The sequence below is a fragment of the Callithrix jacchus genome, chromosome 8, assembly GCF_049354715.1.
Source record: "Callithrix jacchus isolate 240 chromosome 8, calJac240_pri, whole genome shotgun sequence".
Lineage (NCBI taxonomy): Eukaryota > Metazoa > Chordata > Mammalia > Primates > Cebidae > Callithrix > Callithrix jacchus.
The window spans coordinates 105,165,016-105,179,451 of NC_133509.1; the positions used below are offsets into that span (position 1 = coordinate 105,165,016).

A 14,436-nucleotide genomic window follows, 5' to 3' on the forward strand; every position below is an offset into this window, starting at 1 on the left:
AAAAAAAAAAAAAAAAGATGTCTGGAACATTTGGGAGCCTAGAGCACTGCTAGTCATTCTGCAAATGCCCTAGAGCAACACAGTGGGAGCTGACTGGTGACTGCACATTGAGGAGTGCCAACCTGGGGCCCTTGGGACACTCAAACCAGTTTAGGGCACGTTATAGGCTGGACAGCTGAGTTGACTGGCCAAGTTGATCTCTAGAGACTCAATGTGATAACAGACACACTAGAGGCTTCAAGTTACAGCTGGAAGGTTCTGAAGTGAAAGATACCATCAGCACTAAAAGTATTCTTAGCAGGAGACAATCCACCTGCTGTAAAACAAGACTTGAGGAATACAGAATTGTCAGGTCAAGGAGGACCATAAAAGTCAACACATCCAACACAAACTCTTTTGATGGGTAAGGAATCCAAGGCCCAGAGAGCAGAGGTGGGTCTTACCTGCAGTTGTTGGAAGTGATAAGAATTAGAATATAACCTTTTACCACCAATTCATTGCCTTCGCCATTATACCATTTCCCTGTTCCTGGTTTGAATTTTGACTCCACCATTGTCTTCTTTTATGAAATAGTATAGATGCCCTTTCTTGACCTTGTTTTACCTGCTTCATGGGTGAGGGAGTATGTTCATTTATTCACTCCGTTTTTCATTGAAAACCTACTGTATTTCAGACATCATGTGACATACAGTGGGAGACAGAAAAAGCACTTGCTCCAGGAAGGATGATAAGCCATATGCAAAAAAAAAAAATGTATTTCAGAAAGTGTAAAGGGCTAATGAAAAACAGATGTCATGTTATTAAAATTCACAGGAGGAAAGGACAGCCTCTCCATAAAGCCTTCCTATCAGAAAGAGGCGTTTGAAGTGAACACAGAAGAACAAGCAGAAGGCTTAAGGGGAGGTAAACTGTGAACAAACCCACAAAAGCAGAAAGGGCAAGGGAACTGTAAAAAGTGAGTCTAGGTACAGAGTGGGGCACCAGGTCACTCAGGGAGCTGGAAAAGACTGGAACTTGAATACAAGGAACTGGAAAAATGGAAGACCTTTCAACATTTTTTGTGTGTATAAAAATGACAAGTTTACAAAGGCATTTTAGGAAGTGAATCTCGTAACAGATTCAAATGAATTGAAAGAGGGAAAGTTGAAGTTGAGGAAATGGTGGAAAGCTGTTTTTTACATTATAATAATAGTAAATACTTCATAGAGCTATGGTAAGGATTAAATGGAAAAATCGAGGTAAAGCACTTTGCAACAGAGTAGCTGACAGACGGTAAACACACACACATTATTATCATTATTTTTATACAAGAGGTGATAAAGTCTGCACTTGAGTAGTTGTGGTTGGGATGAAGAAGATACCTTGGAGGTTTTGAGCCAGGGTGACCGGGAGTTTATCAGCGCCATCAACAGAGAGTGGGAGGTAGGAGAAGAAGCTCCTAAGGACAAAGATGATGTCGGCTTAGTAAAAATTCAGCTTGAGGAGTTAACAAGACATCTTGTTGGAGATATTGTGCACATGGCTAGAAAGAAGATACCGAGCTTGGAAAGCTAGAGTCACAGACTCTGGAAACTAGCCACGCAGCAGTAACAGCACAAACCATGGAGGGAGTCTGCCAAGGGATGAGGGAGAAAGGAAAAAACTGGGAGAAGAGAGAATCTTGGAGTGAAGTTGAAGAGGAGCCATGTAGAGTTAGTGATACCTGGAGAGCTCCGTGTGAAAGAAGCCAAAAGAGGAAAGACTTAATGAGCTAACGGTCAACATTATCTGATGTGGGGAGAGAGATAAAGAAAGAGGACAGCAGGCAGCTCTTTGGAATATGTCATTATATTTTGGGGAATCAGAAGTCCTTGGGGGACGACACGTGGGGAGAAAGTGGAGAAAGTGGGAAGTGAGTGGATGAGTGATGAGGAAGCAGACAAGTGATTAAAATTTCAAGAGTTTGTTGAAGACATGATGGGAAAAGGGTATGATGAGGAAAATGAATTAGGCAAGTGATATTCTTTTTAAGATGGGGTTTGTGGGGGGAGACGATTCTGTGTTGAAGAAGAAAGACACTTCAGATAAGAGATGGAACTGGGGCAGTTTACAAAAGCAGGACAAGGGTGGCTCCCAGACCCTGTGCAGGAAAGAGAAGGGCAGGTTTGTTTGTTTGTTTGTTTTTCTCTAAGATTAGTGACAGGGAAGGATGAGGAACCCATTGGAGAAATCAGGGTGCAAAGGAAGAATGCTGACCAAGCTCACACTGTTTGGTTTCACTCTTTTGGACTTTGAGGTCCTCCCCATCAAGTGATTTGGAAATTATCACATGCAAGCCATGGCAGGAGCACAGCTTCCAGTCCCACTTCTGGATCTAGTCCCCACATGACCCAGCATTCCTGCACACAACTAGGAAAGCCCTATTTGTCTTTCCAAATATCGTGTCAGTAAATGCTATTTGGTCTGCTCCAAATTATATACAGATGAAACAGAGCTGTTTTCTTCTCAAAGATGTGATTCTGTATGCTATATGCCACATCCAAGTACCCTGGATTCTAGAATTAGCTTTTATTCACTCTCCATATTATTTTTAAATACCCATATAGATACATGTGAGTCTCCTATCTAGATGTCTTGCTGTACAGTCCACAGACCTAAATCCTTATCCTTCCAATTTTCTTCTTCAGGCCTGTCCCAGCCTTCATGGATCTCTCCATCTCTAATCTTTGAGAGTTTGCTTTGCTCTGCAGTTCAGTTGGCCAGGAAATATGTCTTACACTCTCTGGAGCCCTTTCTCCTTTCCCCTAAGGCGTCTGCCCAGTATTGAGTTTAGAGTGCCCATTCAAAAAACAAATGAACAACCAAACATAAACCAATCTCGTTGGAGGAAATTAGTGAAATTTTTTCCTAGAAGGGTGTCTCTGGTTTGTGTGGAGTCCTAATTAGGGAAAATAAGTCAGGCTGGCAGGACCAGGGGAAAGCAAAAGAGAAAGCAGCTCTTTTCATGGTCTGCCTTTTTTCATGGTCCAGGACACATAGCCCTCTTGTGCAAATAACTCACAATCTTCCTGTGTCCGGCTATCACCAGACCATCGGCTGATAGAAAAGTGCAAGTTAACTCCCTGCAGCCTTGGCATTATCAGTACTGCACGTAGCTCTCTCCAACACAAGTCCTAGCCTATAAAATCCCCAGCAAGCCTGTCTCCTTGCAATCAGCTCTTTCTTCTCTTGCTGGCCTGCTCGTTGCCTCCTTGCAGTGTATTTTCATACTTTCTCTTATAAATCTGCCTTTTTATTTTTTACCTACAACTATGTTGGTAAATTCTTTTTACCTCCCACACGACACTAGTCCCAAATAGTCACTACCTGTGACACTTTGTGCATTAAAACAGAAAGAGGAAACCCCTGCCCTCACCTTCATAGGCTGCCAGGGCTGTACACCTGGGTTTCTATACAGCTTTCTCTTTGGCTTCCTCTCTCTCCTATGTTCCAGTTTCAGTATACTATCTAAAATGCCAGTCTGACCCTTCAAATCAGTAGTCAAAATTTTCCTAACCCCACACTGGAAACTCAGTGGAAATTCTTAGCATGGAGTACAAGCCCTTCAAGGTTTGACTCCTATGCCTTCTCCAGACTCAACTCCCCTGCATTTTTATCTCTGTCTTTAGTCATTTGGAAGAACTCTTACCCACGTTAGGTCTTTGCATACTAATCCCTTCACTCATAACACTTTCTCCCTCCACTCTCCTCTCCTCTTTTCTTTCACCAAAGTGAACTCCTACTCATCCTCCCCTTTTGGGCTTAGCTGTCCCTACAAGTCCTCATTAAGCCCCTAGGAAGAGGTGCTCCTCCTATATGCTTCCATCATCATGATAGAAATACAGTAATTGTCCGTTCACTAGCTGTTTATCCTTGCTGAAATGTGTGTTTATGAAGAAAGAGGCCATTCTATTTTATTTGCCTCTGTACTTAGCACATGCCTGGCAGAGTAGGTGGCTGTTGAATATTTATTGAATAAATGGCTAGCTGAATGAATAAACAAATGCTTTTCCTTTTGGAATCCAATAGTTTTCTGAACCTCATCACATATTTGAATATCTTAGGCAAAGCAACCAGGCTTAAATGAAGGGGGTTATTCCTTCCTTTTTATCTAAACTTAGTAGTTTGAAAAGAAGTCCAGATGCGTGACACATTTCCCAGATCCTGATTGTGGGCAATGACTGAAGCATGCAGGCTGGGGAACATGCCCACTAGCACTGCCCATAAACAATACCAATAACTGTGGTTAGAGAATGCAAGAGGAACCACCCTGCACAGGCACAGGGCAGGGCTGGGGCAAGATGACAACCTATCAGCTTCAGGGTCCCAGACCTGGAGAAGCACTGGGCATGGGAATAGTTTTAACAGGATCAGTTTCATAACCATATTCTCCCTTCTCCAACCAGGAAGCCGTAGGTGGTGGCGAAAAGGAGAGATGGGAAGAGCAAGAACAGAGAGGGAAAGAATGTAATTGTTCCTCCAAATCCACTCATTCAACCAACATTTACTGGGTGCCCTCCCTATGCCAGGAACAGTACTAGGCCCTGGGGACACAGTGTGAATAAACACCAGCAATCTTTTCTTACTTTGTGGAGTCTGTTGTCTAGAGGTGTGTCTGGCGTTACTCAATCACATACATAAATTTTATGTGCATCTTTAAATGACTTCAAAAATATAAGTTCAGGTTATGAGTGTTTATGAGCAGAGGGTCCATTCTATTTTATTTGCCTCTGGACTTAGTATATGCCTGGCAGAGTAAGTGGCTGTTGAATATTTATTGAATAAATGGCTCGCTGAGTGAATAAATGAATGCTTTTTCTTTTTGGAGTTCAATGGACTCCATAGCCAAATATGGCTTGGCTGTGTCCCCACCCAAATCTCATCTTGAACTGTAGTCCCCATAATCCCTACATGTCCTGGGAGGGACCCAGGGAGGTGACTGAACCATGGGGGTTGTTACCTCCATGCTGTTGTTCTTGCAATAGTGAGTTCTCACAAGATTTGGTGGTTTTATAAGTGACTTTCTCCCCTTTTGTTAGGCACTTCTCCTTGCTGCTGCCATGTGAAGAAGGACATGTCTTCCCCTTCTGCCATGATTGTAAGTTTCCTGAGGCCTCCCCACCCTATGGAACTGTGTGTCCATTAAACCTCTTTCCTTTATAAATTACCCAGTTTCGGGTATGTCTTTATTAGCAGCGTGAGAACAGACTAATACAGGTGTATAATAAGCAGGGATCTGGCCTAGTCAGAGAGGGTATGGAAGGCTTCCTTGAGGCAGTAACTCCTGAGTGAAGAGCTGAAGCGTGAGTAGGAATACTTTAGGGGTATGTTGGAAGAAAAATAAAGCATTCCAAGTGGAGGAAACTGCATGAACAGCCTTCCCTTTTCCATCAAGTTAAAGAAAGAACCACTTCAACCAAGTTCAGTTCTATAGGCCTTACCTACTTCTCCTTCTCAACCCAATATATATATTTTATTTAAAGAAAAAGAAGGCTACAAAGTGGACTTGTGTGCAGGGGCTGCTGCTGGGCATTGTAGATTGCAATGAGGGCCTGGGTGATCAGCCCACATCTAGTTAGCCTAAGCTCTGACCATCAGCCATCCTCCTTTGGAGACCTGCAAAGCATGAAGGGGCAGGTTCCTCTCAAACTTGGATCCGGCCAGTGAGGACAGCAAAAAAGAAGCGCGGGAGGCCAAGAGCCCATGAAGGGTGAACTGATCCCCCTATTTCAGGAAGAGCATGGCGCAGCAGCTATATTTGAAAACCGAGGTAAACAAGAGCTCAGCTCAAGTGGATGGGGCACGACAGCTGTGGAAGATTAATCACACGCCGCTGCAAGTCACCGGGTCGCCAGGGGCCGAGGAGGCTTCCCTTTTGGTCCCCCACCAGAAGGCCGGATGTGTTCCCATCACGTACCCACATTCCACCCCCCGCCAAACCCCCTCTGCCCCCACCCCCTTCGGGTGTTTCTTGACCACTCTGGAGCTTGGCGGCGCCTGCTGCAGTCTGCGTTTCTGATAAATTGAAACCAATTTCAGTTCTTCTGCCTGGGAGACTTAACCACCAAACGCGTTCAGAGGTTTATTATTTTTTTAATCACTAGGAAAGGAGAGAGAGAAAGGGGAGGAGAGGAGTTTGTTTTTTAATCGTCAGGAAAGGAGAGAGAGAGAGAGAGAGAGAGAGAGAGAGAGAGAGAAGGGAGGGGAAGAGAAAGAGAGAAAGGAGGGGGAGAGAGAGAGAGAGCTGCGATGAGCGGGTAAATTTATGGTACTGCATTAAAGGCATTTGTTCTATTTAACCCCCCACCCCCCACCACTACCACATGGTTAAAAATAAAACACAATGAATTAAGATGAAAAACCGCTCCCCCCTGCCCCCGGAGCAAATTGCTTTCACCATCTTTCCCAGTGGCTTAGGTCTTCGGGGCAGGTCAGCCAGGGCCTGCAGGAGCAGCAGCGCTAGCCTCTGAATGAGGGCTTTGGCTGTGTGTGCGTGTGTGTTTCCACGCGCGCGTATGTGTGTACGCGTGTGCGTGCTGGGGGATCGGCGGAGGGTTAATTATATATTTAAATTATCTTCACCTAGCCCCAGACCGCGCAGACCACCGGGGACTGGAGAGTGGAGGACTGGAGAAACCCTCCTTCTCCCCCGGCTCTTTGGCCCCAGCGGTCAGTGCGCTGGGGCTGCAGCTCCGGACCCGGCGGTGGAGTCCCGAGATTGGGGTGCGCGCGTGCGTGCATCTGTGCACGGGAGCGCGCGCCGAGTGGCTAGCGCGCTTCCCTTCTAGCCCCCAAACCCGGCGGACCGTTACAGCCCCAGAAGCACAACACGCCCTGGCCCCAGGCGGCACACATGTGCCCACACGCATCCAGCACACAACACAGCAATCAGTCTCCCCAAACAGCACCCGCTCCCAGACCGGCATACCGACGATCCAACTGTACCCATCTGCCCAGGCATCTCTCTCTGCCCCTCCCCACCTGGCAGCACCCTCCAGTAGACACCCACTCTGCCAGACCTGCTCCCCCAACACTGCATACACAATACACTTTCCGGACACCCTCCCCCCACTTCTTCTGGCACTAAATCCACAGGAAGGCGGTTCATATGAATGATCTTGAGAAAGAACTTAACGACATAATTCACAATCAGGGATCATCTTAGGGGCACCCCAAGGCCCCCAACCTCTACCTCCCCATCTTGGCTGCCCGCTAAGGAGGAAGGGCAGGAAGCTCACCCCGTTACTCACGGTTTCCTCTCGGCCTCCCGAGCGGAGTGGGCAAGTGAGTGGGGTGAGGAAGGTGCGCGATGCCCCAGCCGCCGGGCTCCTCACCGGCCGCAGCGGCTCATCGCCCCCGCGGGCTGCCCGCCGGCCGCAGCCGTGTCCAGGGCATGTCAGTCCGCCGCCGCCGCCGCCGCCCGCCCGCCCCGGTTCGCGGGCTCGCAGCTGTCAGGGAGCTGCCGGGCAGCGCATCTGGAGCGCGAGGTCTGGGTGGGAGGGTGTCTGGGGCCAGGACGAGGGGGCCCGGGAGGGGAGGGGTCCTTCCGCGCCGATTTCAGAAAGGGGGAATCCCCGACCCAGAGCGGGGCTGTAATCTACGCCGGGGAGAGGCCCCTAGACCCGGCCGCTGGCAGCGGGGGATCCCTGCCGGGAGGGGCAGGAAGGCGAGCAGCCCGGCGCGCCCTGGCGGCTCCGAGAGACCCGGGCTCGGGCTTGCGGTAGCGTCGGCTGGGCTTTCCCGGGGCTGGGAGCGCGCCGGGTCTCCGCCTTGCACGCTGTCACCGCGGGAGACGTCTCGGCCTCGCCGCGCGCAGAGGGGACGCGCGGAGAGGCTGGTTTCTGGGCGAGCCGAGAGCTTTGCCCATTAAGCTGCCGCAAGACGCCAAATCAAAAAGCCAATCTCCAAGCCTCCAAAAGGAACGTCACCCTATCAGCTGGGAGAGAGCGCCTCACCGAATGACAAGCCGCGCATATTTATCCTCGCGCACCGAGGGGAGACTCTCAGAACTCTCCCCGACCGGCAGCGGGGAAATCGAACCCGCAACCCGCATCCCGCATCCCGCATCCCGCAACCCGCATCCAGAGCCCCCAAGGACCGAATTCAGATCGAACCCCTGCCCCGCGGCCACCCGCTCCAGTCGGAGCCTGGCACCCGCGCCTCCCAGCCGGCAACACAGCAAGACGGCGGCGCGTCCTGACCTGGATTCTGCCGAGTTGGGAGCTCCAGGCAGCAGGCGGGCGCGCGGCACCGGCTTTCCCCTTGTCCTCAGGAGACGCTGCCTGCAATTCCGAAATGAAGTCTCCACCAAACACATCTGTGGTTTTTAAATATAGCAGAGAACGATTACCCAGGCAGGGTCCACCCATGCTTAGGGGAGGAGTTGAGGGGGATGGAGGTTGGCAGCGGAGGGAAGAGAAAACTCCTTTTTTCCCCCTCTTTTTTTCTTCTCTTCTTGGTGCAGAACCCAGTCTGTCATTTTCTCAACCCAAGTCAAACAACAGCTTGTGAAAGACGCTTGGGTGAGCTCTGGTATGTTGGCTTTTCGGGTTTCTAAGGCTAAAAATAAGAGGGGGCTGCCTCCCAAATTGCTGCTTACTCTGGGCCTGGGATGCTGGAAGAGAGCTGGTCCTTTGATGCAGCAGCGGGACTAGAGCTTGGGGTTTGGCTCAGGCAGAGTGTACACACGTAGCCTTAAATCAGATGCCTGTAATTTCTGCTATATTTGTCAGGCTTGGTCCTAGAGGCATGAGGGGTGGGCAGGCCCCTCCTAAGAATGGGGTTTCAAGTCGTTAGCTTATCGGTGGCATTAGGCAAATCTAAAATGAGCCTGGTGGCTGGCTTTTTGTAGCGACATCAGCGCAGACAAGTCAGAATGTAAGGGCCGGAAGTTGTTCTCCGAGGCCTCTCTGCTGCCTGAAGCTAAGTGTGAGGGACCAATAGATGATAATAATACTTACCTAATATCAGCACCTTTTAAGGGCCAGGAGTGGTGCTAGTGAATTTGACTGTGTTATCTCATGCCATCCTCCTAAAACTCCAGGAGCCAGGTACAATTACCAACTCCATTTTTCCGTTGAGGAAATCGAGCCTTACAGAGGGTAAATAACCATTCCAAGGCCACAAGCAGCAGAACCAAGAGTTGGAATATAGTGCAACCAACCAGAGTTGTGCTGACACCACAACAGTGTGTGTGACTCCTGAGATCCCTGGCTCCCCTGCCCAGCTGCTCTGGAGCAAGGCTTGGTTCAAAGAGATTAAGTGGGTGTAGCGACTAGGAAATCTCCAAGCCTGGGATGGCAGGAGGTCTTTGCTGGTCCTGCAACTCCGTGTTCCTTTAGTAAGCCATGTGGTGGTTTCTGGCCGAATCCTGAGTCAGTCCTGGGTGTGCTCAGTAGGAGTGCTTTCAGAGCCCTGAACTTTTATGGGTCTTGAATTTCATTCAAAGTTAGGGCTGGGACACTGACTTTGAAAGATTTCAGTAGCTTCTAAATTTGCGTGATCTCAGGATACATCAATTACTGGGACTTACCTTGTGTCTGTTCCTGTGGAGAGCCACAATGTTGATCAGTCTACAGTGCAAACAAAGAGATGGCTAGAGGGCATATAAATTGGTATAGTTTTTAGGGAGAGCAATTTTGAAAGATACATCAAATTCCTTAAAAATGTTAATGACTGTGACACAGTAATTTTACTGGAAGAAATTTGTTCTCTGGCAATCATTAAGGCTCAAATATTTAGTTACAAGGATATTCGTGGTGGTGTTTATGAGTGAAAAATTGGAAACATCTTAATCTTCCAACACAACAAATTGGTGAAATAAACATATTTTGTTGACATAATGCTATATTCTACCACCGTAGAAATATCGATGTAGCATTCTGTGTACTGACAGGGAAGGGTTTTTATAATATATCATAGAGAGAGAAAAAACAAAACCAGAACGCAATGTGATACAGCGTGTGTGTGGCCGGGGGCGGGGGGGGGGCACGGGGGGGGTAGGGGTGAATATGCATGTTCTGGCAGCATAAAAACACGAAATGGTAGTGGTTATCTCTTGATGGTGGATTTCTGGTGGTTTTTTTCTCTTTAGATCAACTTTACTGAGATATAATTTACATACAACAAAGCTCACCTTTTTGTGATATATGCTTTATTAAGGCATCAAAGGCAAGGTCTAGAGCACAGGCTAAATGTCTCAGTAGTGAGGAACGTGAGTCTGCAAAACCATCCCAGTAGTGAGGAACAGGAATAATACTTCAAGATATCTGCAAAAACTAACTGATGATACTAAAATATCTGACATTTTGTTGTTTTTTTTTTTTGAGATGGAGTTTCGCTCTTGTTACCCAGGCTGGAGTGCAATGGCACCATCGCGGCTCACCGCAACCTCCGCCTGCTGGGTTCAGGCAATTCTCCTGCCTCAGCCTCCTGAGTAGCTGGGATTACAAGCACGCGCCACTGTGCCCAGCTAATTTTTTTGTATTTTCAGTAGAGACGGGGTTTCACCATGTTGACCAGGATGGTCTCGATCTCTTGACCTCGTGATCCACCCTCCTCGGCCTCCCAAAGTGCTGGGATTACAGGCATGAGCCACCACGCCCGGCCAATATCTGACATTCCTAAGGGAGACAAAGTTACAGGCATCCCAACATGACCACTACTGCTAAGAACTCACCTGTTTTAAGTGTATAGCTCAATCAGTTTTTATACAAGTATATACACGTACAGCAACAACCTCAATCAAGATATAGAACATTTTCATTTCCCCCAAAAGTTCTTTCAGGACCCTTTACTCTCATCCGGTCTCCCCACAGGCAACTATTCATCTGCTTTCTGTCCCTGTGGATTAGTTTTGCTTGTGCCAGAATTTAATTTGTTAGCTTGTTAATACCTATTGATATCTTTTCAGTGAACATTACCTATTCACTAAAACTGAACCAACAGCAACAAGAACAGAATTGGTCAATGGCATTTTTTTTTACTACCAAAAAGAACAGACAGGAGCCTGGTCTTCCTGTTGTCGCCTGTGACAGGGCAGTGCTGGGGGAGGAAGGGAGAGGTGCCAAAACACCTCAACCACCTCTGTAAGCAAAACTGACTTGCGTGGGTTCCTCTGCATTCTAGGTAGACTGAAATAGTAAAGCCCAACTCTGCATTCTGAGCCTCAGTGTCCTCAGCAGGAAAATGGGAATAATAATGATAGTAGTACCCACTTCATGAGGTTGTTGTGAGAATTCAGTGAGATTACGGTTTCCGGAACAGACCAATCCCCCAAAATATATCAATTCTCCTTCTCCACTACTCTTTTCTCCCCCAGCCCTGCTTCTCTCCCATCTTAAGTTGTACAGCCAACTTTCCTGTGGCCTATGAAGTCTCAGGAATTCTTGCTTGGATTTTTTTCTCCTCACTACATGCATACAGGGTTGGAAAACATTAAATGTAATGACACTGTGACTTCCACTTCTGCCATTATTTATTTATTTATTTATTTATTTTTGAGACAAAGTCTCACTCTGTCACCCAGGCTGGAGTGCAGTGATGTCATCTCGGCTCACTGCAACCTCCGCCTCCCGAGTTCAAGCAATTCTCCTGCCTCAGCCTCCTGAGTAGCTGGGACCACAGGCACACACCACCATGCCTGGCTAATTTTTGTGTCTTTCAGGGGTTTCACCACGCTCGCCAGCATGGTCTCGATCTGATCTTGTGAGCCACCGCGCCTGGCCTGCCATTGTTTATTTATATCTGATTGTACTGGAATCCAAGGAGACATTCATAGGAAAACTGGAAAGCAAGCTATGTATTGTCAGCATTGGGAGAAAAAGCCACAAACCTCATTTTCAAGTTGGGAGGAAACATAGGCCCAGAGAAGTTATAGGATTCAGCTCATTCACAGAGCTTAGTAAGAACTAAACCGACTCTTTAAAGGACTAAATTGTGTCTGCCAAAATTGGTATGTTGAAGCTCTAACTCTTAGTACCCAGAATGTGCCTGGGTTTTGAGATAGGGTCTTTAAAGAGGTAATAAAATTAAAACAGTGCTGTCAGAGTGGACCCTAATCCCATATGACTACTAGCCTAATAAGAAGAGATTAGGACACAGACAGACAGAGGGATGACCTTGTGAGGACACAGCAAGAAGGCAGCCATCTGCAAGCCAAGGAGAGAGAAGTCACAGGGGCTGACACCTTGACATGGGAGTTCTAGCCTCCAGAACTGAGAAAATAATGTCTGTTATTTAAGTCACTCAGTCTTTGGTATTTTGTCATAGTAGCCCTGATTCTGTGAGTCCTTGTCATAGGATACCCTTTCTCCAGAAGCTGAGCAGCATGTAATGGGGCAGATGGGGTGAACAGTGGGAAGGGGCCATGTGGCTTCTTGGTGAGGCCCCAGTATTTACCATTATGCTGTAGAACTCCACAAGTCAGTGCCTCTCATGCACTGACTTGTCTCATGCACTTCACAAGCAGCAGACCATCCCGCAGAAGACGTGGTGTCTCTTCTCACAGCAACCTAGGTGCCAGCATTCTGCAGCCCTTGGGCTATACAATCTGATAGCAATTAAGAAATAAGAGCAGTCAAGTTGAAGCTGAAAGTAAGTTCTGGAACAGCTCTGTGGGGAAGATGGAAGTTTAGTAAGTCTGTCTGATAATAGGGTATTTAGTGAGACATAATTCTTATCTATGGGTTATATTATGCTTAATCTCATTATAACTTGTATTTCAAAAATTTGTCACTTAATTATCTTTTCTTTTTTCCTTTAATAAAGTTTATTGCAGTAGGTTATACACACAAAAATGTGCACGAGTCATAATTATAGCTCAAAGAATTTTCACAATTTAATCATCATCCAGAACAATAAGTAATACAAGTACCCCAGGAGCACCCCCTTGTGCCTCTCCAGTCATGCCTGCCCTTCTTCTCCAGAGGGAACAGATCTCCTGATTTCTAAAGCCATACATTAATCTTATGTGACTTTGAACTCTATGTAAACGGAAGCAGATAGAAAGTACTATTTTGGGATTCTTAGCTCAACATAATTTTGGTGATGTTCATCCATATTGTTGTGTGTAGCAACAATTTGTAATTTTTCATTGCTGTATAGTTTCCTTTGAATAAATATGCAACTCAACTTTTCATTCTGCTCTTGATATTTAAATTGTTTCTTTTTTTCATTTTTTGAATAATGCTGTTGTGAACATTTGCATACACTCTCCCTCTCCAAGACTGTATGATCATATTCTTCTCAGCACTTAGTATTTTCAGACTACTTAAAGTTAGCCATTCTGGTGGATATAAATTTAACTTTAATTTGTGGCCTTAATTTGCATTTTTTAAATTTTACTTTAAGTTCTGGGATACATAGGCAGAAGGTGCCAGTTTGCTACATAGGTATACATGTGCCATGGTGGTTTGCTGCACCTATCAACCCATCATCTAGGTTTTAAGCCCCACATGCATTGCGTATTTGTCCTAATGCTCTCCCTCCCCTGGCCCCCAACCCCCAACAGGCCCTGGTGTGTGATGTCCCCCTTCCTCTGTCCACATGTCCTCATTGTTCAACCCCCACTTATAAGTGAGAACATGTGGTGTTTGGTTTTCTGTTCCTGTGTTAGTTTGCTGAGGATGATGGTTTACAGCTTCATCCATGTCCCTGCAAAGGACAAGAACTCATCCCTTTTCATGGCTGCATAGTATTCCATGGTATATATATGCCACATTTTCTTTACCAAGTCTATCATTGATGGGCAATTCCAAGTCTTTGCTATTGTAAGTAGTGCTGCAGTAAACATACATGTGCATGTGTCTGTATAGTAGAATGATTTATACTCCTTTGGATATATTCTCAGTAATGGGATTACTGGGCCAAATGGTATTTCTGGTTCTAGATCCTTGAGAAATCACCACATTGTCTTCCACAATGGTTGAACTAATTTACTCTCCTACCAACAGTGTAAAAGTGTTCCTATGTCTCCACAGCCTCACCAACAGCTGTCATTTCCTGACTTTTTAATAATTGCCATTCTAACTGACATCAGATGGTATCTCAATGTGGTTTTGATTTGCATTTCTCTAATGACCAGTGATGATGCACTTTTTTTCATGTTTGTTGGCCACATAAATGTCTTCTTTCGAGAAGTGTCTGTTCATATCCTTTGCCCACATCTTCATGGGGTTGTTTTTTCCTTGTAAATTTGTTTAAGTTCCTTGTAGATTCTGGATATTAGGTCTTTGTCAGATGGACTTATTGCAAAAATTTTCTCCCATTCTCTAGGTTGCCTGTTCACTCTGATGATATTTTCTTTTCCTATGCAGAAGCTCTTTAGTTTGATTAGATCCCATTTGTCAATTTTGGCTTTTGTTGTCATTGCTTTTGGTGTTTTAGTCATGAAGTCTTTGCCCATGCCTATGTCCTGAA

At 46.3% G+C, this 14,436-nt stretch overlaps 1 protein-coding gene across 16 annotated transcripts in view; it reads right to left on the minus strand.

Moving 5' to 3' along the window:
* SLC8A3 (solute carrier family 8 member A3) overlaps window positions 1–8,337 on the minus strand; it is a 154,234-nt gene extending 145,897 nt beyond the window's left edge. For 7 of the 16 annotated variants that reach the window (XM_078335266.1, XM_078335260.1, XM_002754055.5 and 4 more), the window contains exon 1: window positions 7,269–7,851. The gene's annotated coding sequence lies outside the window, so the exon portion shown is untranslated. Of the gene's footprint in view, window positions 1–7,256; window positions 7,852–8,219 lie in introns of those variants that run through there. The other 9 variants (XM_078335265.1, XM_009006249.5, XM_035260846.3 and 6 more) reach the window with 2 other exon arrangements.
* Between the last annotated feature and the right edge of the window lie 6,099 nt (window positions 8,338–14,436).